We start from the raw sequence: 27446 nt of genomic DNA, 5'->3' as shown, positions 1-27446 counted from the left end.
CTGCCAGATTTCATCCGAAGCCTCGCGCAGAGCTTCTTTCTAACTGTCGCTTGTCCGATTTGAATTATATGCAGAGGAAAATTTCTATCGTAGCTTGTATCGTGTCGTAGGCTGTAATCCACGAAAATTAGTTCCCACGCCCTGAACCAATTGTTGCCTTCAGTTGAGTCTACAGGAATAGTATGAAACATTATGTGTTCCCGAAGGTGTAACTTCGATTATAGATGTGACAAAATGTCACTTACGTTTACGTATATATAGTATACGGCATTTGCACCACCATTGTCGTATGTTTCAACTGAGCAATCAGGCGACTGATGGCGAACATGCATGTGCTTCTTTGTACGATATACTATAGTTTGGTCCCAATTAATCTATAGCTGGGGTCAAACTCTATATGCAAGCCAGCTATTTCTCCATACTCGATCGGATCAATCTAGACTCGACGGAATTACGTGTAGCGTGTCGCTAGACGTTACGCGCAACCCTAGACCAGGGCTGCAAACGCATAAAGTATTTTGTGTGTTATATAAACTATTTTATTATCTTCTTTTTTCTTTAAAATGTTAATTAATTGTGGCATAACGAAAAAGCGATACATAGATTAGTTGCAAACGTAAATATTTTTCGATATAGGGTAACTGTTAATGGTAAAATAAAAGCCCTCGACCGGAGTGGCAGTCTCTCTTACGTCAAACACCTGTCTCCGATGTCTGTGATTTTTATGCATTTTTCAGAAAGTATCTGCTAAGCATCAGGCATAATGCTAGCAAAGGTATCTAATAACGAATAGGTTCGTAAATATTTACTGTTTGTCTGGCCACTAGTCCTATTTTACGTCCATCAATACATGTATTGATTTCACTTATTTCATACCATTGGATCGTATCTATATACCAGAACTGAAGGGCTCTCCGCCTTTTTGCGTTCAGCATATGCAAATTGCTAGCAGAGTGTATTATGATAACTTCAACTAAATCAGCCATTTATTTAAAAAAAAATCATTTTACATTATGTTAAAATAGCCAGAAAAAAATGAGATGGTTAAAAGTAGTGATAGTTTCAATGAGGAACCCACATTTGCTCGATTTCTGTCTCCTCAATCCAGCTTTTGAAATATTGGATAAACAAAATACTGATACGGGGTTTAGGGGTTACAAGTCCATAGCGGCAGATCAATACAATATTAAAACTAACGTTTGACTTAAAAAGAAAGTGGAAATCTTGCCCAGGTAATGATCATGCGACCGCCTATTGCGTGCGCGTGTCAGGTTCCCTGTCATTTACTGTGAAACAGGAAAAACCATTTATGAGTGTTCCCAGTGTATTTAAATACAGTTATTTAGACGAATCGAATCGATATATACTAAATACTACTTTAATCATGTAGCTTAAACATTATATTAACTAACGTGTGTATAAATGTATTTCGTTGTACACTTTCTTTATACGAATGTAAATTAATTTAACTTCAACTAAAGTTGCCTTCGAAACCACCATAAAGGTACTGAGACCTTCGATATCTTTAAAGAGCAGACCATTCGCAATTGAGGTAATCGTTTCCAAATCAGTAGTGTTACCAGCGGGGATACACGGGCACAAGAAACGACTTAGTAACACGCCTATCGATTGCAAAAACGGGCAAATTCGGGTTCGAAAATATGGTCATGTCCGATGATTTTCAATAAATTCAATTCATTATCGTCGATAGCATTTCCCCGTATGGCGATACGAGTAAATATTAACAGGTTTCAAGTAGTTTAAGTTTGATTCATGGTGCAGTTACCAGCCAATGGAATAAATATGGCAGAGATAACTTTACGCGGTCAAAATAGCATTTCTAGACATAAACAGACATTTCTTAATCGTGTTCGCATACCTTCCGTTCAGACATAACGGTTTAGCTCCAGTTCCGTAATTACGACCTTGGCCAGGCAGGCAGATATTTTTCTAAAATTCACTTATTGTAGGAAAACATGCTCCAGTAAAATCAGCCTAGCATAATTACCCAAAGAAAAATCATTTACGAATAAGCCATTACGGGAGCTAGGTAATCTTATGCAGATACATAGGCAAGGGCATTTATAGCACAGGCAGGACCTGCAATTTCTATTCGACAAAAGCGGTTTTCGCCTGTATAGCGTAAAAGATGATCAGGTCAATTGTCCTAGAATGTGCTGTAAGAATAAGAACGTGTATCTTTGGTAGCGTTTCGTAGAATCCTTTTATAATTGATCGTTCAGCAAAATGCTTTGTGTGACTATTATATATATATATATATAAAGTGAGCGAAAAATGTTTAATGCAACTAATTGGAAGTAATGAACTTTAACGAGGCTACGAAGAATCATTTTAAGATGGCAGCCTAGAAGTGTAGCAGAGGCACAAAAACAATGTTACGGGTAGTTCTAGGTAGACCCTCTCACGTAACTTACAAATATTCGGATAACAAATGACACGAATGAAGTTGTTCAGGACGTTCGTAAGCAATGTTCTGAATGACCAAAAATATCAACGAATTTCACCAGCCAAAAAAGATCACCGGAAAGCTATAGCGGAACCCCACGGAAATCTTCAACTTAAGTAAGTGTTAAAGTTTGCATTAACAAATCAAGTGTCTATCGCATTTTTCATGCTCTAAGTAGAAAAATTGCATTACTGGAAAAACAGTATTGCGAATGGTTCTTTGAACGCTCTAAACGAGACGTTTTTATTTTCGAGAAAAAACTGTTCGGAGCAATAAAGCTTTATCGATGAGGACGACGGATTTTCTTTCCAATAGGAGGAAGTATCTGATTATAGCTTGCTTGATCCAGATCTAAATGAAGTCCTGCAGCGCAACGTGAAGTCGGCTTTCGAACGGCAATATCAACGAGTTGCGTCTAGCTTAAGGTAAAGAAAAACAAAGTTCATACCGTTCGCTAAAGCCAATTTGATTGGACCAAGACCAGAATAACTATTGTGGATTCCCGTACGATGTTCATCTATGATTACGACATTTCGCAATGTGGCGGATATGTCGACAATGCTATTTTATCCGAATTGTACCGGTAACTATAGTTTTCGGGTAAGAAAATCTGTGCTAGGAGAATGTGAGGTTGATATTGCTCTTTATTTTTTTTGACAAGGCTTCGATATTTTTATTTTTTAACAGAATATTGGTACATCTTTAGAATAAGCATGGCGCTCTGATGTCTACACAGTGCTTAATAATACCTTATATATTAGCAGGTATTTTGTATTTGTAGCCCCAAGAAAGTAACAGAGAGCCCTATTATAGACTTTAAAATGTAAATCCTTGCTATGATACGCTGTGACTTGGAACGCTATTCAAACTTGTTAGTGATTCATATTATAGCGCCTTGATAGAATATACTTCTTCCACCAATACGAGTAGTCGTTCACAGATTACCAATACAGGTCTGATTCCTATCCATTCTCAAAAATTGACTTCTCATTTAAATATTAGCTAGTACATTAATAACGGCATCAAAATTAGCGCGTACAGTCTTAGGACGTTAATACGACTCGTGAATCCATCTCACAGCAGTTGCAGTTGACCTCAAAGTCTTATTCTCCTCACGTACAAATTCAGGCCCACGTCACGTGGTTTCAGTGCTCGCAACTTTACATAGGTATAGCCACTAGTTGACTTCAACACGTCTCTGCCGTAATCTGCAATCACTTTAGAACTCTGAAACGGTAAATAACGAAAACTGAAAGATAGTTACCGTAAGTCATTCTTGATGAGGACATCCGCTGACTAAATGTAAAACGAGCATTGAAGACAATTCATTTCACCATGTGTAAGCATACTTCTTGACCGACTGGACAGAGATTATCTCTGTCTATACTTTGTACTACTAGATGCGTATACTCTGTATGCGTATCTAGTAGCGAAGGCTTGTATAGATCTATTTCCAGTCAGTGCTTTCTCCTCACATTGTTTATAAGAAGGGTTGCTTTTTAAGCTTTACATTTTACCTGGTATCGCTTTTCCTTTTCATAATATTTAAGCAGCTGGAAATCACGAGCGCGGAACAACACGCAGTTCTGCGGTGGATTGTAGAATGGTTATCGATAGATAGAGCATAGCGTCTAACCTCTTTTTCTGGGTTTTCGTGTGTCCTATGAAGCGGTAGGGTAGGGTAGGGTAGGGTAGGGTAGGGTAGGGTAGGAAGTCATAAAAGAGAGGAAACACGAAGAATAGGCCTCGGAAAAGGGAACAAATCATCCCCGCTAATGTGCAAAATGTTCTTACGATCAGGTTGTAGCAAAATTTGATTTTTCCTTGTCCTTCTTTAAGCTTCCTTTCAACTTCCCTTTCGGGTTATAGAGTACCTGCATTGGATGGATGATCATCTAAAGACCAGAAAAGAAGGAGTTTCAATGTACCGCAAAACTTTCCTTTTTTTCAAACGCTTTTATGTTTTTTTTAGGCCAGGCTCTATCCGTTCGTTTGTGTCCTTAAGCTGTGTCTTAGTTTGGTACCGTAGTTTAAGCTCCGAAAGCGACAATGGCTTTTCAGTTGCTATTCTGCGCGCTCGAATAAAGGAAAGATATATTTATACATATTGCCAGCCACGGTGGCTAAATGTTTAGGTTCGTGGCTTCTGAAATGAATGGTTTTGAATTTACGTTATACTGATCGAGACTCGAGTAACTCCGTGAAACCAGTTTACTTTTCAACTATGTAGAACTGTACCTGCCAGCGTGGATCATCATTTAGCTTTTTATACATAATTATATGTCATGCGTAGTAAGACATTTCATTAGTGTTTACCTAAATACACAAAACGAAATAGGTTATCAGAGAATGCCAAATTAACTTCATTTAGGTTCATACTGAGGTTCGACCTATTTTTTTTTCAGAAACTTTGCAAACATGGGTCCTATTGAGGTTGTTGGCAAATGGGATATAACGAATTGAAGTCAGAAGAACTAACTTCGACCGAACGAATAAGAAGTTTATTAACTGGCAGCAGGACATTTTCTGTCAGTCGAATTCGTATGATTCAATATAAAGGCTTCTTTAATGGGAAATTTCAGTTTAACACAGGTGTTCTAAGCGGTCAAATTTTAATTCATCAGACTTTTGTCAAAAACACATGAAGAGCAGACATCGGATAGTGCATATTGTCTATAAATGTGTAATCAATGAAGCAGGAGCAATCGGTTTCCCCATGCAGGGCGCACATTGATTACTCGGCCAGTCGACGACGTGATCTATACGCTGGATGAAATCGAACGAATTGTTCTTCTAATTCTGCAATAGCGCCTCGTTTATCATTTGAAGTATGAGAATGGGAGGTTCGATCGATTCCGTTGAAAGCATATGAACATTATGAACCTTGAAATCCACTTATAGCAGTTTGAAAGCTGTTTTCACTGCTTAGAAATGGAGCCGGCCTTACTCAAAAATTTGTTTGATTTCGATTTTTTTCTGTAGGCCAAATTCCCTTAAGCTAGCGGTGCGGCAATAGGTGCTACGAGCAGGCATGAGTCGAAGACAGCCTCGGGGATATCTTTTCTCCATGGGAGACGTGTCGCCGTGCCCATTTCCGGGTCGGGTACTGCGCCGCCTGCCATTACGGCTATTTCTTTCCTGTGGATACGTTCAAAGGCATTACTATAACGGTACGCTGTCGCGCGCCACAATTTGTCACTACAGTCCAAGGTGGTTTTTAATAGATGCTACACAAAACAGAGATATTGACATATTTTGTTCAAACGTATGTGTAAATTATTTTTTGTTTGTGTGATGCGTTTCAAGAAAATCGTCGTCTCTGTATCATTTTATTTGAGCAAGACTTGTGATTCAGTAGTCGTGTAACAGTTAAATGTAACAATTCTTTTAGCATTATATTCAAGTAATATACCACGCGGTATTCGTTACGTGTCATCGCTTACGGCGTACGACGAGGCTTCGCGTATTCGTCTCGCTGCCAGTCATCCCTTGGGTTTTATACCCAACATAGCCTCGAAGTAAAACTTCTGTCAATCACTACCTCTCATCACGGCGATTCACGCAAATAACTTTATAAATTAGGTTTTATAAGATATGCTACTATCGACCGTTGAGTGTTCCCTGATGTTTTGATAAAGCCGATTCCTTCATTTTTACGGGTGAACCTCAAACCGTGTTAGACAGTTCCAGTTCGCAAATGTAAATGAAATACTACTTTATATCTGTGAGCAAATAAAGGCGATTCAGAAATGTCTGGATCGACCGAAATAAAAATGTGTATTTTATAATTGTAATTATTATCTCAAACGTAATAGATAAGCAAAAATTGGCCTTTTTATGTGGAAGGCCACAGCTTTAAAGAGCTAACATTTCAATAGACATCTTCTATTGTATAATGTAATGCTGCTATTAAAATAAGCTTCAAATATACTGGGGGAGGTAGCCTACTGGGATGATTTTCTCTGAAAAAAACTGACAAATCCTAACCACAAAAACGTATCTCATCAAAATGCGTATTTCCTGTTAAGGGTGTCTTTTTTCACCATCGAAATCGCATTGTCAAATAACAACCTGTAGCGTTCAATAGACAGCATATTGTAGTGCTTGTCATACATCATATTACAAGATTTTTCAATTGTTATAGCAGATACTCCAGCCTAGGCTATTTACATCTTCGTAAAACAAAACAACGATATATGTCAGTAAGTACGTGCACCAACCTGTAACTGTAAACAACGTCCATGAAGGTCGTAGTGAACTTCCTTGAATTTCTCTCTATTTAAGTTGTTCGGTCGATCAGAAGAAAATCTCGTCTACATAGAACTGATGATGCCCTTGCAAAGCACTTCTGATTACATAGTATTAGTCGGTTATTACACTAGTTAGAGCCTGGCAAACTCGTTTCCTTTATTTTATAGATGTCACATATTCGCTCTACTCAATTAGGTCAGCTGTCATTAATTTTCTAATTTTCAGAGATTTCTTTCGCGCGGCCGATGGAAGCTAAGTGACAAGATGAAAAATCGATCTGCTTTTCACGATTTCGGTATTCGGGCGTATAACTGGGAATCAGTGCCTACGCCAGTCTCATAATTCATTCTGGCTCAAGATGGTAACCTACCAGATAGACCCCACTGGGTCTAGCGCCTCCTTCAGCTGTTTTGTTTTCTGGTTTTTTTTGGCAGTAATCTATTGTGACTCTAAGTGCAGAAACGGTCGCACCCAAGAGTACATCAGATGGTACAGGAACGCACTATTTTAACTAAGTAACGATGCAAGGAATGCAGTCACCGTGGAGTCACTTCGAAGTCAGCACGCAATATATGCCCTTCACTCGAATCTATGCGAAAAGGCACTTAGTAGTCTGTGTTTATTGAATTCCCTTCATGATGGTGTGGTAAGGTTTTGCACTGTGTTGTCCTTGAGAAGGTGTCTCGTATGGTTTCATTACCCATCTTTCGCTCGTCACAGCGCCGCTATTCAGACCAACAACATCTTGCTGTTTTTGAGGCGTCAGCTCTTAGTAGAAGTAATTCGATGGACCCGATTTCAAATATGTTGCATTAGTTTAATGAATGGAACAATTTTGCTGCCAACTCAAATTTACTAAGAGCCTAAGTATCTTATGCTTCGTGCAGTAAACTGCTGCTCGAAAAATCCTATAATTTCGAAAAGAGTTCATACGAACCGTGGGCGACGAGTGAGTACTTGAATATACCGAATTCCGTAGCGAATTTTTCAAGAGAAATTGAACTAGGTTGATTTTTTTTTTTAGAAACACTGGAATAAGATAGAAAAAAATAAGGCCTAGATGTAAAAGAGACTCGAATAATGCAAATCTTATTGATTTCTGTGCCGTTTGCCTTTACAAAAGGAATCAGCTATGATCGAACGAATCTTTTCGAAAGGAAAAAATGTTTTCATTACCAAAGGGTTAAGAAAAATTAAAAAAAAATGAATAAATAAACAATCGAATAGCGACGAGGTATCTCTAAATTCAATGTAATTACTTGTGATTCTCTCCCCCCCCCCCCCTATTTTTGCTTCGCGAACGGTAGTAGCATCTTCAACCAACATTTCCGAATCACCCGAAATAATTAAAATGAATAAAAATAAATAAGTAAAAAAATAAACACTTTTTGCCTGCTTCGAAAATCTCCACAGTTTTTACATCACTAGCGACATACAAAGCTGCTTGTGCACTCACAATTTTCAAAAGGAAGAAAAAGCAGAAAACAAGTTTTTTTCTGGCTATATTACCACAAATCCTAAATCGACATAAGGTTACACTTGATTATACGTTATACTACTGAGCCGACCGGCGTGTTAATATACGTAACGTGGTCTCGAATTAAAAAACAAACCCGAGACCGTTGAATTAGCGTGACTGTATCGTTATATGTCTGTAGCAGCGGCAGGCATTACTGTGCCTGGCAGTTACAGCGGTCCCACATCTAAGTGACACACATCTGCTGGGAAATGATAAAAAATGGAGAAAAGCTTAATTGGCTCCATATCCATGTTCGAAAAACGATTTAGAGGTAGTTGAAGCGCCTTGCCGTAGAATCCGGTTAGACCTTTTCATATCAATCTCAGGCTTGAGAGAAAGCATAAATTCGCGCTATACAGTAATCAGTGTCCCAACTGCATAAAACAACGCCAACGGTGATTCTCAGGCTTCTATTTGCGTCGGCTATATATGAATACTACTTTCTGTAACCAGTGTGAAGGAGGGGCATGGGTGGCGGGGCAGAAGGGGAATAGATTTGAAACAGCTATATTCTCCGTTCTAGTCTTATTATATTAGACCAGAATCTCAACTCGTGATATTATGTTTTCCCCGGCGTTTGCTTTGTAGGCTCTACTGGCATACCTATCTATAGATTTTAGGCTCAAGGCGTTTAAAGCACACATGTTTTAGATAGTAGCGTCATCTGTTAAGATAGAAAAAATCGATCGGCTTTGATCAATAATATCTATATACTGTTGTATCACAAATGGCAACGCTTAATTAGAACATCGCAAATTAGTATATAATTATATATTTATAGAGACAAATTACCCTCTATAGTATTTTGTAGTAATGCAGCGCAACAAGAACTTCCCGTGTGCTTCTTTTTTTTTCAGATAAGAAATCATGTAGCATAAAATATTTCCTTTTATACGAAGAATATATTTCCTTGCAATATATTTACTCGGGTCATGCACGAACGTCGTCTATGTACTTTGAGTGTTCAACAGAATTGGGGCGTGTGCAGTACCAATGGTACCAATTCTATGCTAAACGTTCATTCAAAAGGTGAAGTTTTCTTCCAAAACTAGAAATCCTTTTTGCTGGCCGGGTTTTCTTATTGGTCATCGGTTATTTACCGTGGGACTCCGTATTTCTCCTTCTACTTATCCTGGTGTCCCAAAAATTAATTATCAAAAACTTTTGGCCTATTCGTAAATTATCTAAACTAGATAACAGTTGTTTCTATATTATTAATTGGTTTGTTTGTAGCTATGCACCAAGTGGTGCGGTAAAGAGATTTTGAAGACAGAAGACATTTTTACGGAACCTACAGGCAACTCATCAACAAACCGTTTTGAAAAAATGAAAACAGAAGCCAGCTCGAGATAGTGACATCTAGCCACATGTCAAATTTGGGAAATCATGTCAAATCATGGGATGAATAGTGATTGTCTTAAAAGTCGAAGTTACCAGTTCCACTTACTTTGTGTCTGGCTGATTTGTGTTTTTTTTATGCGACTTCTCTGGGCTTTCGATCGCCACGCAAGTTAGCTCGATATACCATAATACAGAATGTATATGGAAATTCGGACCTGCATAGTAAATATGGATTTGGAATACGAAATCCTACCAGTAAAAGTGGCCGTGCTTGATCCTTTGAATATGGCACATGGCCCATTTGAGATGTGATTCATTCTTTATGTGGTCGGAAGAGTATCGCAACCTAATCTACCAAAGAACGTCTGTTGTTTTTTCTACGAAGTAAAAATAATTGGTCGCCTATGGCCCAAACGAATATTTCAGATCGCACAGAGTATTAAGGCTACAATTATAGTAATATTTAATTGTCATCTTTTTAGTGAAAGGCTCTACTTGTAGTAGGTTTTAGAGGTCCTAAAGATGCATAAGTTGACAGCCTTGCAAAAAAAACATTATTATCACTAATTAAATTAAAAAAAAAAAATAAATATAAGGCACGACCATGCTTTTAATTGGTCGTTTGGTCCGCAGTCAAGTAGTTTAACTCAATTTTACCAGTGTACGAAGCAATGTATGGCAAACTTACTGGGTTTTTGTGAGTTTCAAATGGAGTACAATTGGGCTGTTATTATCTTCGTTGTTACCGTTTGTACTATTGTTATTAACTATAGTAATTGCATAACCACCATCTCCAGCATGGGCTGGACACGAAATAGATCGAGAAATTAAGCTGTAAGCTTAAAACAACACCTTAGGGGCTAAACCAATGATAGAGAAAGTCTATCTAATAAATCTCAATGATATAGCAGCAATAATATAAAGTGAGTGAATCAATGATAAAAAAATGCTTGGGAATTCACCTGTTATAAATTTCTGATACGATGCTATCATAGCTCCGGTGGCAGAACTTAAAATACGTTTACAGGCGTTTAAATTGCCTGGAGTGGATCTGGCAGACTCCAAGGTGCGCTTGGCATTACAAATTTCTCACCCAGGTTTGATCTTGATACGAGCCTGCGGGCATTGGCGCTTGTCTGTCAGCGCTCGAGCGTTCTTACAACGACGGTAACCGACGAAAGAAAACGCGCGTTCAAAACAAGTATTTAATCAATCGGCAAAATGTATGGAGCAGCACGTATCAGAATAGAAGTGAAGAAAAAAACCGTCTGATCAAAGCAATCATTTTCCCAAGGAGAACGTCTTAGGGCGAAAAAACCAATAGATTTTTACCAATAGAAGGTAACCGACGAAAAAAGGGGTGCTTGATTTCCCATCAAAGGATCGGGTATTGCTACACTAGAGAAGGTAGTGCTTTAGACTTATAATGGGCTCAGGGGGTTTTTGTTTATTTTTCTGATTTAATATGCACTCCCGGACATCGAGTATCCGGAAAAGAACAAAAATCTCTAAATGAAGTTTTGTTTTTTAATCCATATTTTCCAACTGGTACATTGCTTTGACGATATCCTGGCAAATGGAACATGATATAAAAGAGAGCCATGTATCGTTCTCGTCGATGCCAGCTTCAAAAGTCTTCTTGCGTGAATTTGAAAGGCGGGGTGAAACGAAAAGAGTGTGGCTAAAACAGCCAAACGACGCGTCTTAGGCTGGTTCTGCTGCTATGCGTCCCGTGCATATTTCCGCCTCTTTTTGGCTCTTCGATTTGATCAGCTAGTTGTAAAGGTGATAGCGAAAGTTTGGTAGCTGATAGTAGTGGATGACGGTGGATCCTAGCTAACTGACCGGTGCCCAGGATGATGCTTTGTTTTTGTCCAGTTTTATTGTTGTGGAAAGGAAGAAAAAAGAACATGATATAAGAACCTGAGGACTATCTTTCTATAACCGTATGCGGAGCAACTGTCATTCATGCGGGAACATGGCTATCCCGATTCGGCTGTTGACTACAGCCGCCGCTAGTGGGCCGGCATCGCGTACCTTCTTCGGGTAGAAAACGAACTTTCGTATGCTGGTATGGCCATCGCGACCATATTCACGGGCTTTATAGAAGCTGCGAAATTAACAGCCAGATGGGCTTTCAGAGAGCGATTGGCTAAGAAGCAGTTACACGACAGTTGTTGGACAGCGCCAGCAAGAACGAGGCGATGCAAAGTGGAGCTAGTCTCGATCGATAATAGTAAAGCTATGCTGTAAGGAAGCTTTTTCTGCCTCGTGCTAGCAAATCCATAGAAAGATCAATAGACAGATTTTAGCGGTTTTTCTTTGCTGGCCGCGTTTCCTGAGCAAGAAAATGTCTTCAACTAGCACCTAGTAAGCATTGGGCTATTTACATTAATCAGGTGCTCGATTTTCAGATGCACTGACTTTCTTATTAGGACAACGTGCCATTTTAGCAAGCGTATGTTATCTAAATACAAATAAGAAAAGATTGCCGACAATGTGTTCTAAAATTTTTGTCCAATTTTTGTTTTGAATAGGAAAGTAGAAAGTATCAGGGATACAATGTTTACAATTGGTCAAATTGAACGATGCCATAGGATGCTCGCGCCAAAATGGCCGACTTGACTGGATACCAGAAAATCAAAGTCGAGTCCTCATGCGCTTGATGAAACACTGAACAGGAAAGAGACTCATTCAGTGAAATGTATTAGACTGCTGATGTATGCTAGCTTAATGTTGAGACTAGTAAAATACTAACGTCGAAGCAAACGTAACCTTCCCCTGTTTTTGCTTCTACCGACATCGGGATCTGGGGTCCTAGTAGAAATATGGAGCAAACCGTATGTAATGGGTAACATATTAAGGTGCATTCTTAAGCTTTGTGCAATGATGAATCTGCCAGACGCCATACAAAAAAAATTCTATGATTCGGATCTTGGGTGGTAATCTATCTAATCTGGGCGTCCCGATTTGTACAGCCCGGAGGTATCACGCATCAAACGACGAGCCACAAAGGCGCCGTATATCGAAATGACCCGACGACTTACAGATAAAATTTCGATCTTTTTCGATTGGCCCACACTGTTCACGTCTACAAACATTTGTAGTTGTGTAGCTGTAGTTAAACACTGAACGTGTGTATGAGGTCTTGCGCATCACTCTAAACCTGATTTGTTATGAATGTAGCGATTTTTGTTATTCAACGTTTGTTCATACGTGGCTCATCAAATTCAAAACTATGTGAGCTGTTATTTGGGTCTATGATGACTAGATCTACAGCTTGTTTTGTATTAGGAGTAAAAACTTATTTGAAATAGAATGGACCCTAGAGAACTTTAGTTCGTTGCAATCAACGAGGTAGCTGCTCTTTGCTTATCTGTCCTGCCTGTATAACCGTACGTGGACATTTGCGTTGGCCGTTAGACATCTCTGGCCAATATAATACGACTTTGGCGGAAAAAACAGAACGTGTCTACTTTTGTATTCCGAAAATAGCATATTTGTTAGGCACTTGGCGGTATAAACGCCTGCTAATTGTCATCGGTGGCTGTATCTTCTACGTGGCAGCTTGCGCGACCAAAGCACCCGTTTTGCTAATTGCTGCTCCGCTTTAGCCCACGTTATCGAGGTGACCTTGTTGGCGAAGATCAAAAGAAAATGTTGATTTCATGCATCGGCAGGAATATGTACCGGGTGCAGTTTATGTACAGAATATGTACAGTTTTAGAAGAGAATTTCCATTGGAAGTTCACAAAATAAAATCTAATTTAGATCTCATACACGAATCGAGTGTAGTTATTTCAAATGGATAATAACTTTACGCTTCGCCAGTTTTACCTCTTGCTAGAGTAAAGCCTATTGCAAACAAATGTGGGCCGAGCAATTTATAGAAACGTTAAAATCGAACCTAAGAGATGCTGTGCTTGCCGCCTAGTCGTTGACCTTTTGCCAATATTGCTGGTCCTGACTGTCCAACGGGTATAGACTTGCCTACATGTTAGGATCAGCATTTCTCGTAATATTGCCCTCCGTGAACACGCTCGATGTGACCTCCCATAAGCCTTGTAAAAGCATGTGGCCATCATATGGATATGCATGGAGGCATGCACCACTGATAGTACTTCATAGAGAGTATTTATGTATCCTAATAATAGGATTACTCTGTGCTCTACTTACTGTGCTCTATTATGCCATCGACGCATAAATGACACCTACATACGCTAGGTACTAGCATGCGAGCATTTAGGTCTGCCTAGCTCTGCTAGAGATACAGTACTATAAAAATGAGTTACATGCGACCAAGCAATCAAGGTCAGCTTCTGCTAGCCGCCCATCCCACGCCTGTGTCGCTGCAAAAAGGTTACGTCGAAGGTTCCAAATAGGGGCGCCCTTGGACGAAACGAGGAAGTAGATTCGGTTACACAAAGAGGTATTAGTAACAGCGACATCCATACCAGTAGCACAAATTACAGTCCTCAGGACAATCACTAGAATTTTCGATCCGTCATCGTGCGTTAGCAGAGGCCAGCATTTCGTGTGCGGGCAACTAATGATTTATTATTTGAAAAAATCGTAGATCTCAGAGCAGAGTAAAGCGGGAGCAGGAAAAACAGGAAAAGTGACGAAGTGACTTTTTGTTAGTATGGGGGAAAACAAGAGGGAGGAGAATGACGGTATGAGGCTAAGCAGCCTATAGATTGGCTAGCGTCGGAAATCTCGAAAAGTTGAATCCATCTTTGGAGTCGTACAGCTAAACCCACTCAACCGGCACACAGCAGCATTCTCAGCAGAATCTAGTGCCGACAGCCAAACCCCGATTTACAGTCGTCTGCGCCTTCCACCATCGCCATCAGCCGTATATCTATCGTCACCAACTCCACTGCAGTTCCAAGAGGCTTGAGCTCGTTTTACGCGTGAGAGGACAAATTGCATTGTTCTTTTGTCTCACTCTCCCGAACGTGGCACGAAAGAAGGTTCGTCGGTTTTCTCTGGTCATACTTCTCTCATTCTGCGACCCTATCGCTTGGTTTCCTTAGGTGAGATGGCGAAATTTCCTTAAGAGAGATTCCGTTCGCACCCTGCCAATTTGTGAGAAGATAGGAACAAGCATAAAACTATTACATGCATTCAGTTCGAGCAGTGATAAAAGCAGAAGGAAAAGGTACCATCATACCTCAGCATACAACCTTCAAAGGTTATTGACTGTTGCGGTGAAGGCCTGCAATTATCGGCGTTGTTTATTTTTGCTTCTACGGCCGCTACTTCCATTCTTATCGTAACCGCAATGCGTTCACAAGGTCAGCTAGTCAAAGCAACGTGCGAAGCCAATGATAGACGGTCACGAGTACACTTAATAAAAGATAAGCCAGTATTCAGTCCCGCAATCTACAGAGAGGCAACGATACGTACTACTCACCGACCACAACCATGGCAAAATACACATTTAGATGCCTCAATTCTCATCCTCAGTTTCCATTTTGTTGAACCAATAACCTGCCTCCAGTTTGCTTTCTACCTATTGCCCCTTCATGCGCATTAAAAGTAGCGCAGATATGCGGGAGGGCATCCATACAACTGTCGCTCGTTACAATGAAGACTGCTCGTTCTGCTTTTCTAGACTTCCTTCACCACAGCAATTTATACCCTATTCGTTAATCGTACGCGTGATTGTAGCATAACCTAAATGAGGTAATTACGTCTAACTGGAGCCAAATATTTAAAAAAAAATGCTTTAGCTTTATAGCTTGTACCAGCACTAGTAATCTATCACTCTCTCAAACATTTTGCTCGCTAGTCTCTCTCTCACTTTTTCTCTGCCAGACTGTATCTTCCGTTGTATACATAGTTGTTTTCATAGGCGTTGTTCGTTCTTGCAGTCCCTCCAGTTCACCACTACTCATTGTTTGTTTCAGTTCGATTAGTCGCGAGAAAACATTATTGCCCGGGCATGATCCCATCATGCCTAAAGTGCCTAGGGCTCTAATGCCCAAAAGCGCACAATTATACCTGGTGGTCGGTGAGCTAACGATCAATCGTTTAGCAAGCGTTTGCTAGGTCTGCTTGAGACTAAGCAGAAGTGACCAAAACCGTGAAGCAGGCCTAACAGTACGGTTGGTGCTGTCATAAACGCTAGCAGCGGCCTATGAAGGAAGGGCGATATAGGTCTGGGCTTTTTGAGGTAAGAACGGGGAAAAGTGTAGTTGGGTAGAAGTATGAAGAGTGTAGAGAGAAAGTGCACAGCGCCAGGCCACGTTTACCTGCCATAACAGTGCTTGGGTTTTGAAAAATAAAAAAGCGAGGTCATTTGATTAACTGAATTCAAAACCGTAGAAAACGATGGAGTAAGATAATGGTACTGCTGCCCTACTTCACAGCGTTGTCTACGATGGGCGGCAAGAAACGTCGAGGCACGATGTTCAACTGGCAAGAAAAGATGATATGACGCGTTGGAAAACGTTGGCCGGTTAGGATGGGATTCGAGTAGACCCCACGCTATGCGTACTTTTTGGCTTTTTCTGGTATGTTATAAATTTGCTATGTTGGCGGTAGCACAGAGCTGTACTGTAGCTGGCTCTCTACTGTCTTTTCTATCATGGAGATATTAAGTGAGCATCTATATTTCCTTTTATTCGCTCATCATCAACGAGCCTTTTGAGTTCTGTCAGACGATGCAGGAGCAGATCTGTCCTTCAAAGACTATACTAGTAGGACGAGATTTATACTTTCACCTTGTACAACCCTTTCCATGTTACTCTCCCAAAATTTACCCGGCTATGTTAACCAGCCACAACGATAGCGACTAACGGAATTTTAAACCATATAGCATCATAGTTCTTCCACACGCAAGTAAAATCGGCGAGCTCAACAACCGTCAACCCTAAGCGACTCGATGCACGAACGGTTGCCTCAGCGTGTGTCACGGGTGGCGCAGCAATCGATAACGAGCTCGTAGTCCTTCTGCTAATTGAATAAAAGGTCAAGCTTCAAAAGACCTTCACCCATCAATTTTATCTGCCCGACTGGCTGTCGCTAGGAAAGTACGTTATGTGGTAAAAAAAAAAAAGAAAAGTGAGTGTTGGTCAGTATTCTCATATCCAACTAAGTGGAAAGAATTTGAGCGTTTAAAAATATTTTGCTAAGCGGAAAAAGGAGAAAATGCGCAACACAATCGTTTTTGGTGAATTTATCTACTGCAAGGATACAACATATCCACTTTAGGTCTTCGATTGAACATTTCCCTTGTAAAACTGTAGCCGGTAGTAATTTAGTAGGTCTATCTGATATCTCGGTTTTGTTCTTGTTGATTAAACCGTGCTATTTATCGATAGACGGCTATACAATCTGAAATATTTTAGACACCATGAAACCACCAAAGACAGGTGCATATACCTCACCGTTGAACAAATCCTATTTGCCCATATGATGATGTAAAGCACAACTGATTTTTCATGTATGAAACGATAATTAGCTTCCTTGTGAGCCATATACGCCTATTTTGGACCGGAGATCTCGTACCGCATTTTACAAATGAGTACATTCAGAAAATGTTTTGTTGTTTCAATATCATATTCAGCCATAATTAGTTGCATATAGTAGGGGAATTGAAAGAGATCTTGCTTAAAGGAAGAGATGATACCAATAAAGGCAGCTGAGTGGAATACAGCCTCGTGTCGATTTAAATTTGCGCGCTCATCGAGAGATACAAGGTATGGAAGTTTTGAAGAGACAAAACATGCTGCAGTGAAAAATGATTAATTGCCGATACCCAGCAGCAGAGCGCGCATGAATAAGCAGTGATTAGTGAATTTTATTCCACCTCTTCGTAGTAACCTTCTTCGTCTCCCTGAATAACGATATCTGAGCGGGCAAAGACGTCAAAGCTATTAACCCGATGTTTACATACAAATGAAGACCAAAGTAGCGCCGTCAATGCGACGCTAGATGCAGACTATCGGTGGCAGACGACGCGACAAAGTAAAAGGCCACAACGGGCAAAGGACCTATATAAACAATATACACGGAAGTCAAGTGGATCGTGCTGAAAAATAAATAATGAACTTGAGTTAAATGCACAGCATGTGAAACTGGCTAAAATAATATACTAATTTTTGTAATGGTAATGGAATACACGGGACTATAGCAACTTCTATATGCTATTAGGTTACTATATTGTAGAGCCGACTTGTAACAGTAGACGCATTTCTTTAATACGTTAACAATATTAACGTTTTTTGTCTTAGTAAACGCCACACTAAGTGAGTAGGTAAATGCTTCACTTATTAGGTTTTGGTGTATTATTTATATTTATTTGCGCCCAGCGTAAAGGCGCCAATACAACACCGGGAGCCGGGTACTAGCCTTATCTCAATCGTCGACGATTCGTCGGTAAAGACGCCCTACGTACCGTACAAACAACGTCTTCATGCAAAACAAACTCGCCAACTACAAGCAAAAATATATACATCGCCTCTGTATGCGTTTGCATAAGAATCATCGGCGTTTGTTAGAGACGCTCGACCTTGATACGCATTAAACTCGACATCAAGCAACTTCAGCGTCTGCCTATAAGTCTCAAGCCTGCGCGTCTTTGTAAGTTCATGAAGATGAACGGTCGGCGAAGCCGCTGATGCAGAGGCGATAATACTAAAGCAATGGGCCCTCCCATGCTCGCACAGACAAACCTACACAGACACACATAGAGGGCATACACGTGTACAAGCTTACCACTGTCAACACTATGCACCCTTTCAGATGAGAGCTAATAGAGCAGTCGTTTCCCGGTTATTGCTGGCTTGCTGAGTACGTATTTATTCTACACACCCAATATGTCGCAAAGCTGCTCAAGTCACGCAAGCCGTAAGCTTTGCTTGGAAAAGCGAAGCAGCTCTCTTTTTGTTCTTCTTCTCTTCGATGATACTCTCCTCTTCAAGTCTTTTGGCCGGCTCGAATCGGCCTCCTCCTTCATCGCCGCCACCACCTTCAGCGGTAATGATGGTGCAAGATGTCCGTTCCCGTACATTCGTTCGCTCGCCTCCTTGAGGCCCATCCTATTACCAGTACCCCGAGTCCGGGGTGCTGGGGTATGGACCCGCGCGCTAAACTATACATGAATACAGCCATGTATCGTTTGACGCAATTATCCGCGTCTGCTACGGCTGCCCTCGATAGCCTAGCACGGCTGGCTATATATATAGATATATATCTATCAAGAAAAGGTAGCTTCTTTGACATTTTCCTAGCACTCAGCTGTAAGTTACTGTTTGACTTGTTGGCCGGCAAGCAATATAAACCGGGGTGGCGGCTCGATTGAAATAGTTTTCCCGCTAACCCGCCTCGCTGCCTAGCGGTCCTTTCTATGAAACAGACTTCTTTCGTAACTTGTCCTGTGTTCCTCTCGAATCTGTTTAGTCGATATTGGTGATTGACTAGGCTGGGCACTTCCTCTGCGCTCCGCGGAGGTCTTGTTTATAATATTACGTTTTGCCGGAAGTGCTAGAGAGATGTGAAAAATCTCCGTACGACTGTTCCCATAGAATACATCACCTCGCTCTATTCACAGCGCCTTTTCTGGGAATGTTTTGCTATATCAGAGGCATCGTACTGGAATCCTGCAACGAAGCTCCAAACAAGATATTCTCAAGGAAGTGTAACACTACTAAACGCCAATCTTCGTACTGATACATCTACGTGCGGCGCACACATTATATATAGATACGGACGCCTATATGCAAAAAAGAAAAGCTTGACGAGGAAGATAGAGACAGTGGACTGAATCAATTAAGCCGAGGCATCATTAAAGATTATGCCTGACTCTTCAGAACAATGAAATAATGAAACCAGGCAGATTTCGCTTGCTTTGAAACGAGTGAGATTCATACCGCATTCATTTACTAATTTTTATTGTGTACTTCATATAGGTCGTCTATCCGTACCCTGTTAACTTATCCATCAGTAAGGAAATACTTATGCAAGCCGAGTTTTCGTACAAACGTCGTGATCTTTTTCAACCAGAGCACTTCGCCCATCTTTTTCTCTCTCACTCCTGTACGCCGAGCAGCCTCACAACAACTTTTTCTTCTGTTCCTTTCTATTCGAAGAACAAAAAGAAACCGAGTGGACGGAAAAGTGCGCTTATATATTTAATGGAAATGGTGGTTCGTAAACGGTGTCAGTCGCTCATGGCTGCAGTAGAGACACCGCCAACTGCCCTCCTTTTACTTTTCTTCATGACCGTACGCCACCTACCTTTTTATCATCGCATCCCGTTACTGCACGCCTGTTCCCGCTAAGACGAGTCTTGCTTGTCCGTGGCGCTAGTGCAATGCGTTACATGCACGAAACGGTGCCAACGGAGAACGAGGAAAGAGAGCTTAACTAGTGAGAAAGAGGGAGCGACAGAAACTCTGGGACCGATGAACGTTGACTTTGATAATGATCTGGGGATCCTGTTTTTAAGGAAGTCCACTTGTTCTAGAGCCGGTTGGCTGTACACACATAGGCAGATAGGGGCAGCAATGGCGTGCGTGGCTACTCCGGCCACTCCACCTTTGTCCTGGCTGTGGTTGTAGTCGTAACGCGACTCGCTGCGAACGGCCATTCCCGTTACCTGTTTACGCAGCGCATCAAGAAGCGATGGATTTTCACCTATACAGTAAACGTAATAAGTAGCAAACATAGATAAAAAAGATCTACTTGCTTCCTGTACCACGAACTTCTACAGCCGAGTGCACCATATCTGCTTTGCCACTTGATTTTTTGTCCCGAGCTAACTCCCATGCCCTATTCACAACGAAGGATTTGGCTAGCGAGGCAATTTCTTGAGCTTACGACAAACTCTGCCGTTGGAGACATAGAGTATGACAAGAATCTGAGGCAACTATACGGCATTCGAAGAGCGCCACCTCTTCCCGTTGATCTTCTTCGTTGAGCCTACGGGCAATTATGTCATAAACCGTTCCGCGCTATTAAAAACGTACTCTAACTAAAAGCAAAGTTCTATTATGCCACTATTTCTGCTGCTCCATCATTTCCAGTCCCTCGTTAGCTAATAGAGCTTCTTAAACTTTGCCAACTGTATTAATCTATGCATTACGTGTACATTTAATCCAGCTAGTCGTGTCACATGTTCAGACTCGTCGCATTTGCTAAGAACTTGTGCTAGGGTATGCTTTTGTTTGTTGAGTTGCTATTGACGAAAAATTCGACGGGTGCACATACCTAAAAAAAACTACTATTTTAAAATGATGAAGCTAGCGTCTATAGCTATGGCGATTTCTAGCAATCTCTTTTGTAGTGTTTATGGAGTCACCTTATTCTGTACTATATTTAGGCTGGTATCAATATTTTGCTTTGCGTCGTTTTACATTTGACAGTATTAACCTACCTACGGATAGAGTACATTACATCTACATAGTATCGCGATGTTCTTTCGTGTTCTCTTATGTTACAATGTGCCAGTGAAGCGGGCCAGTTGTGCTGGCAGTTGTCTCTTGAATAGAAAAAAAACGAAATTAATTCCGTCGTTCTATTGGAACTTTTGCATTTTCACAAGATGTGGCGTGTATGGTCTCTCCATTTCCCTAAATCGAAAAATATCATCTCATGCTTGCTTCTTAGCTGTACCTAGCTCCTGCAGCGTTCATATGCATACTCTTCTCCATGGAATTACTTCTTCGGAGTTTTCGTAAAGAATTTTGGCTTTGAAGCAAAGTGATGGGCGAATTAGAATCAGATGAAATAAAGTTCTTGTAAATGAGAACGTTGGTGCGAGCACAAACAGGCTGACAGATTGAAGCTGAACGGCTCTGGCTTGGCTGGGAGGGGAACTCATCCTATCTTAGTATGCCCCTTTCGGGGGCTCGCGCGTTCACGATGATTGCTCTAATTTCAGATGAGAGCTGTGCAGTTGCATACTGGTCACTTTGCTTTTAATCGAGGAAACAGATGACAATATCTATGAGAAAGTTCGCTGAAAAAAGAAATTAGAATATTGTTTTTTGCTCTTATAGACCCGGAGGCATTGATTCAAACACAGAAAAATCAAAAGAGAGAACAAGAGACGGGGACAGCAAGAAGATATTAACTCGAAGATGTCTTACACGCTCGTGACGCCTGGTAATGCTACCCGCATTCGTTCGTTTCTCTGTCTTCATTTTCCGTACAGGCCTTTCGCGTGTGGCAAGTACCTGACAGGTGGGTAGCGGCTAATTTACGCAAAAAATCAACCGTTTCGTCATCATAAACTGGGGCAACAATAGTAACGGTAAGTCTTGTGTTTTTGCCCATTGTTTCCTTGAACAAGTTCTCTCTTCTTTTTCCAGCTATCTCTAGCACGTTCTTTCCGTCGCTCCTTCCTTCTGTATCAATGTCACGTCTCCACTGGGCCCGTATCACCATTATTTGACGCCCAGTGCTGCTTTTCTAGCCAGTATTATGACGGCAGAGCCACTTGTGCTTGAACAGGATATCTATGTACAGGAGTAAGTAGTAAAGGAAACATCCGAAGGGATGGATATCACACAAAGTGTATCATATTATTTTATCTGACCTTCGTCTGCCCGACTCCTTTCTTTTTCCTTTAATTGCGTTCGCGCTTTTTTCTCCTATTCGAATCGAGTTACCAGCATAGGAGTATAGTGTCTGTTTTCCCAACCTCGTATTCTATTCATGATGCTTCTCGGCAAAAACGAGGTAGAACCTTTAAAAAAAAATTAATAAATGCGTCAGCGTCGACGCTTTTCCACTATTCAACAGCAATGGTAGGAAGGAAGGGGTTTCACCCGCTACTTACCACTGTACTTCTTGCTCACTGAGGTGTCGTTTTATTATCTCCTTGTTTTTTTGTTTATTATCATCCTTGTATCGTCGCTTTGCCGCTTACTTCTTGCTGTCGATGGCCTCTATCAGTCCTTACAGCTGAACTCCCAGGCTGAGCCCTTTTTTCCTTCTAACTCCTAGCGTATAGCAAAGCTGCCCAAGAATGAATGCTCTGATGTTTGCGCCTCTTTTCTAATCAGTCAGACAGTACTCAGGTCCTTACAATTCGTGCTGATGGTTCTTCGTTTACCTTGTGGAGGGAAAACCGTGTACGGTAGAAAATATGGGATGGTTAATATGTCGCATGAACTGGACTGATCCACCGAGTTGACCGACTGACTAAGATACAAATTGACTAGATAAACTACTAACTAACCGTTCATGTAAGCTGCATTCGTTTTCGAGTGTATCCCACACCCATTCTGTCATATTCTATATGTGATGAACACAATTGAATTCCCACACTTTTCGTCATTGATTGGGTTTACTTGCAGTAATTTTTTTCGTTGCTGACAACTGACCTGCAAGCTAGATGTCTCTGGAGTAGGCATACGATAAAGAGACCTTCAACAAAAAGAATACGATAGCCCGAAGCTGCCGTTGTAGCCTAGGTGTTAGGCTCACGGTCAGCTGATAGAGTAGCGAGGTAGTGGCATAAACTAGAGGGCAAAACATCTATCCATAGAAAAGGATAACTAATACTGCCATTGCTCGTGAAACAAGACAGATAAAAATAAAGCAAATGAGTAGACGCGCAGACAAGGAGCGGCATAAGTTATATAAGGATCCCCCCTTGCCACCACCACAGGCACTATCGTTGGCATACTACGGCGATGGTCACCGTCGCTGTAATCAGACAGGAAACGTTATCTGTTAGACGTCTGCGTGAGTTCAGCTGTAAGCCACATTGCGGTTGTTCTGGTTGAGAAAAGCAAGTGAAGATTATCATGTGAATTGTCAGTAGCCACCATTGGGTAGGGCCGTCTATGTAGAAATGACAAAACTGGATAATTCATAGGAGTAGCTATAAAATAGCCTTAAGTTAGCCGGTCAGGCTTAAAAACTGGAATCACAAAAAACGGAACGTAGAATCGGAAATGAGGCAGGATACCGCACGAAAGGGTTCAGAAACGACAAACAGTCGATTGAGTGCACACGAATCATTCTCGTCTGCCTCTGTGTAAACTCACTGCAAGTGGGGATACCGTACAATGGCTGAGGCAGAATGGAAGTCCGAGAAGTGAGTAAAAGAGATTGCCTAGGAATGAAAAAAGTGGTAAATGTACCCATATTTAAGAACATAAATATAACTATTACGCTAGGGTGCCGCCAAGTACGCGTTCTGTTACATAGTGTACAAATGAGACTGCAACGCGCCTTGCATTAACCTAATTCTTATTTCTCGACCTAAACATCTCCAGAAAGAAAAAAGAAATATGCAAAAAGCAAACTTGCTATCCTCTCAACTCGTACCCATTCGTGCCAAGCATGCAAAAGTTCGAGTTACCAAAAGAGTTTCCACTAGACTTTCGCAAGTAATATAATGAGCAGTAGAAACGAAAATACGGGCGCATTAAGGTAAGGCGATCGTGCAACACAGTCCCTTATGCGAGGTAAGAACAGAATCACGGTATCAAGGCATGCATATTTTTTCGTGTCTCTTGCTCATCTCTTTTCTCGCTCAGCTGTGCCGTCAATTACACTCAGCCAAGAATTCATGGTCGAATAGGAGTCTCAACGCTCACGACGTTTACGGTGACATTACTCGCATAGTAATCAGAAAGAGAAACTCGGTCAAAGCTTTGCCTATTTGGTTGAGGAGCGTTTCCGAGTTCCGACAAGCGAGTGCAGACATAATTTCGTCTGTTAGGCCCCACCCCGTCCCACCGGATGATGAAGGGGAGGGGCCAACATGGGGCTGGCTAACTTGGTCACTTCTGGGCGGCGTAGGATTCGAAGTTCCGTTAACCTGGACGTCGTCAACGTGAATGGTGCGATCGGTGTATAGCGGTGGCCGCTACAAATCGACTAAGGAAGAGAGAAGGATTTAGGCGGCCCACTGCTCATCGGGTAGAAAGCAAGCGGGTCACGCCGCCTAGCTGATGCCTCAGCGCAGTTAGAAAAAGGATGGACGATCTGAAAATCGAAGGACTGTAGGGAGGAAGACAAGTCAATAGCCAGCGAGCATCTAGCAAAAAGAGTAACGAACAGCCTTACGCTGCTCTAAACTCAAACTCAGTAATAGGATAGGATAGCATAGGGCGCTCAGTACTGAGGGTTCCGCCAGAAAACCGCTTGCAGTATGAACCCCTGTCGTGTATATTCGCGGGCCGGTTGCTACGGTTACATGTCGCTGGATGGATTGACCGCGACTTTACTGTGAATGTCAAACGATACACACGTACAGCGGACCAGCGATAGGTCATCCACCACCCTGCCGCTGTTGCTAGTGCTGTCTGCACTAGGAGCTACCGGGTTCGCTAACCACTTGCCCTTTAGGCCTGAATTCATTGATGTGCGCGCGTTGCGACTTTACAATTTATCGCTGTAATCAAAGCCAATAGAGCAGCGAAGAACAAAACGTATTGGTTCGTCGTACCGATTCGCATCGGACGTCATCCAACTTATTTAACACTTTAAGGTTAGACTAATAGCTTAGCCTGTTAGCTACCAGACAGGTTGTCTAGTGAACATGACGATTGGAAGCTGCCTCGCCAAATCGCGCAGCCTTTTAGGCAGTCGACCACAACAACTAAAGAATAGGTAAGCTCTGTGAGAGTGAAACTTCGCTGAATCCCGTTTAAATCTTAGTTAACGCGCTTACCTTAAATCAAGCCAGCTGTTCTGGTTATTGCGTAACAGTAAAAACAACTATTATATTCAAAGATATGGGGTAGGGACATTTGACGATGGCAAGGATGACGATGACTGCCGTGGCTTTAGCGGTGATGGCGGCGCTCAGCGGTGGACGATGGACCACGACAATGACACGCCCGAACGGCGCTGCAAACACAAGGAAGCAACTACTACTACCACTAAATGGAAGGAACCTAGGATTCAGTATAGCAGGAACTGGTGAGGCCACAGCCTCTACCGTGATGGGTTACACTCAGAGTTGATACAGGTACATGAGTTAGCGAGAGCCGTCAACACTGCTGTACAGGACGAATCACGTATGGAGAGGTAAAAACGTGTCTACCCAAGGCAAGTAGGCAAAAGGCGAGCATGCACGCATACTAACGTGCCGTATATCAGTACAGTTTCATGTTTGCAAGCACACGCCTAACATCATAGACAAAGTCGTGAAACACGTGGTCTCCAATGAAACATGCCATACAGATTATACGAGTAGAATACATATTATAAAGTCACTGCTTCGGCAACAGCGGGCTGCAACGGCTCCACTAATACAGTAGACCAGTTCCAAGCACGTAAAGTTCTGCCTGTTTCTGCTATTCCTCGTTGCCGCTATGTTTTTACTCCACTGGCCAGCCCAAAAATATATTTACTTAGTTGTGCACTCGGTCGGCTACTTTCCCTTCTTCTCTGTCCTTTCGTTCTTTTTTCTGAATTCTAACTTTGTAGTGAAAGTAAAGGCGACTAGAAGTTCAGAAGAAGTTGATCAGACATGCTACGCATAGGCAGTCAAAAAGCGAACAGCACACGCAACGGAATGGTCATGGTTTTGAAGGAACGACAGTAAGTCATTGGAAGACGAAGAAGGGAAGGAAAGAACAAAGGGCGAGCAAGGGAACGTACGAAAAACGAGCACAGGCCGAAACGGGGCAATGGAAAAATACTCGAAATTCGGGGACCATCATACCCGCTTTCAATCCCTGGTCGGCTGGTGAACTCCGATCACTCAACTCAGTGAAGGCAGCGACGCGCCACGAAAAGTGCTGAAGCGGCCTGCTGCTTTTTTTTTTTACTTCTTGACCGTCGGCGCAAACGTAAAAAAAGGAGTAGCAGGTCGGAAGGGGTCGCAAGAAGTGATGCGGCGTAGGAGTTACGTGGGTTAGCGATGAGTACAAGAAGATGGCGAGTCGGGCAGAAGGATCGAAGATGGATCGCATCTCATTACCGTCCGCTAGTTTAATTTTCTAGCCAAATATCTGAGGATATCGCAGTATCACTACTGCTGTGAGGAAACCAGAGAAGAAAATAGTCTTTACGTTACCTTTCTATGACCCGTCATCTAGTTAGCCAGCGACGCTTGCCATAGTCCGTTATAATTGGCATTGGCGGCAGAGAGGCTGCTGTGCCAGTCTCCGTGACATGCCCGACAATAACGCCTGTTGAGGGCGGGAAAAACTACGCGTCTATTCGTTTGTCCGCAGCCCGTCATATAGTAAATATCTGCATAGCTGTTGCACGTGTTTTACTTTGGAGAGATTGTTGCGAGCGTACCATTATGATCTTACCGTTAAATGTGGCCCGACAGAAAAGCGACGAAGTGCTATACGGCGTCGTTGCTATAATTGTCATTGACCGTGTACGTGTGTTCACTTATAGAGTGCAGTTAATAGTAATCGCAACGATATTTTTGTCCGTTTCTCTTATCCGCTGTCGTTTCCTTCCTCGCTAACTGGCCGTATCCATTTTCCGTCACGAGCGATAGCTCAATACCAGAAGTAAGGGGTAGGGCCCTACAATAGGCCAATAGTTGTTGTCTAGCAGAAGCAGCAACTGTAATAGTAATCGCGGACTTTCACGAACACACTAAACACGTGTCCGGCAAGAGAAACAGTACACTTGTATTTATGTTTGATTTGTGTGAATATATCCTGTGCATATTCTGTATTCTATCCGCGTGAAAGGAAAAACATCTAAACTTTCCCTGCGTCTTCGTCGTCATCATTGTTGTTGTTTAACAAGACTCACCAATAATCGGCACACTAATAAAAGCCAAAAAGAACGGAACGCATTTCCTGTTATTGACGCATTTCGTTGATGCAACGTAATCCAAAAAACGGCACAACGGTAACACAACAGCATTGACAAAGGGGCGACACTGCTCACCGACATCACCGTCATCACCACCTCGATAGGGGC

General features: G+C 41.8%; 1 long non-coding RNA gene across 2 annotated transcripts; it reads right to left on the bottom strand.

Annotated features, from left to right (window-relative positions):
* Window positions 1-3093: 3093 nt before the first annotated feature.
* LOC111270401 (uncharacterized) lies at window positions 3094-27325 on the bottom strand. Of its 2 annotated transcripts, none has more exons than XR_015314940.1 (3): window positions 26816-27325; window positions 22369-22644; window positions 3094-3694 (listed from the first exon to the last, which is right to left on the bottom strand). It is a non-coding gene; the product is annotated as an uncharacterized LOC111270401 (long non-coding RNA). The 2 variants fall into 2 exon arrangements; XR_002686286.2 differs by lacking the exon at window positions 26816-27325 and adding an exon at window positions 26218-26279.
* Window positions 27326-27446: the final 121 nt, after the last annotated feature.

The sequence above is a fragment of the Varroa jacobsoni genome, unplaced genomic scaffold (assembly GCF_002532875.2).
Source record: "Varroa jacobsoni isolate VJ856 unplaced genomic scaffold, vjacob_1.0 scaffold_1469, whole genome shotgun sequence".
Classification (NCBI taxonomy): Eukaryota; Metazoa; Arthropoda; class Arachnida; order Mesostigmata; family Varroidae; genus Varroa; species Varroa jacobsoni.
This window is presented reverse-complemented; position numbering and strand designations above follow the sequence as displayed.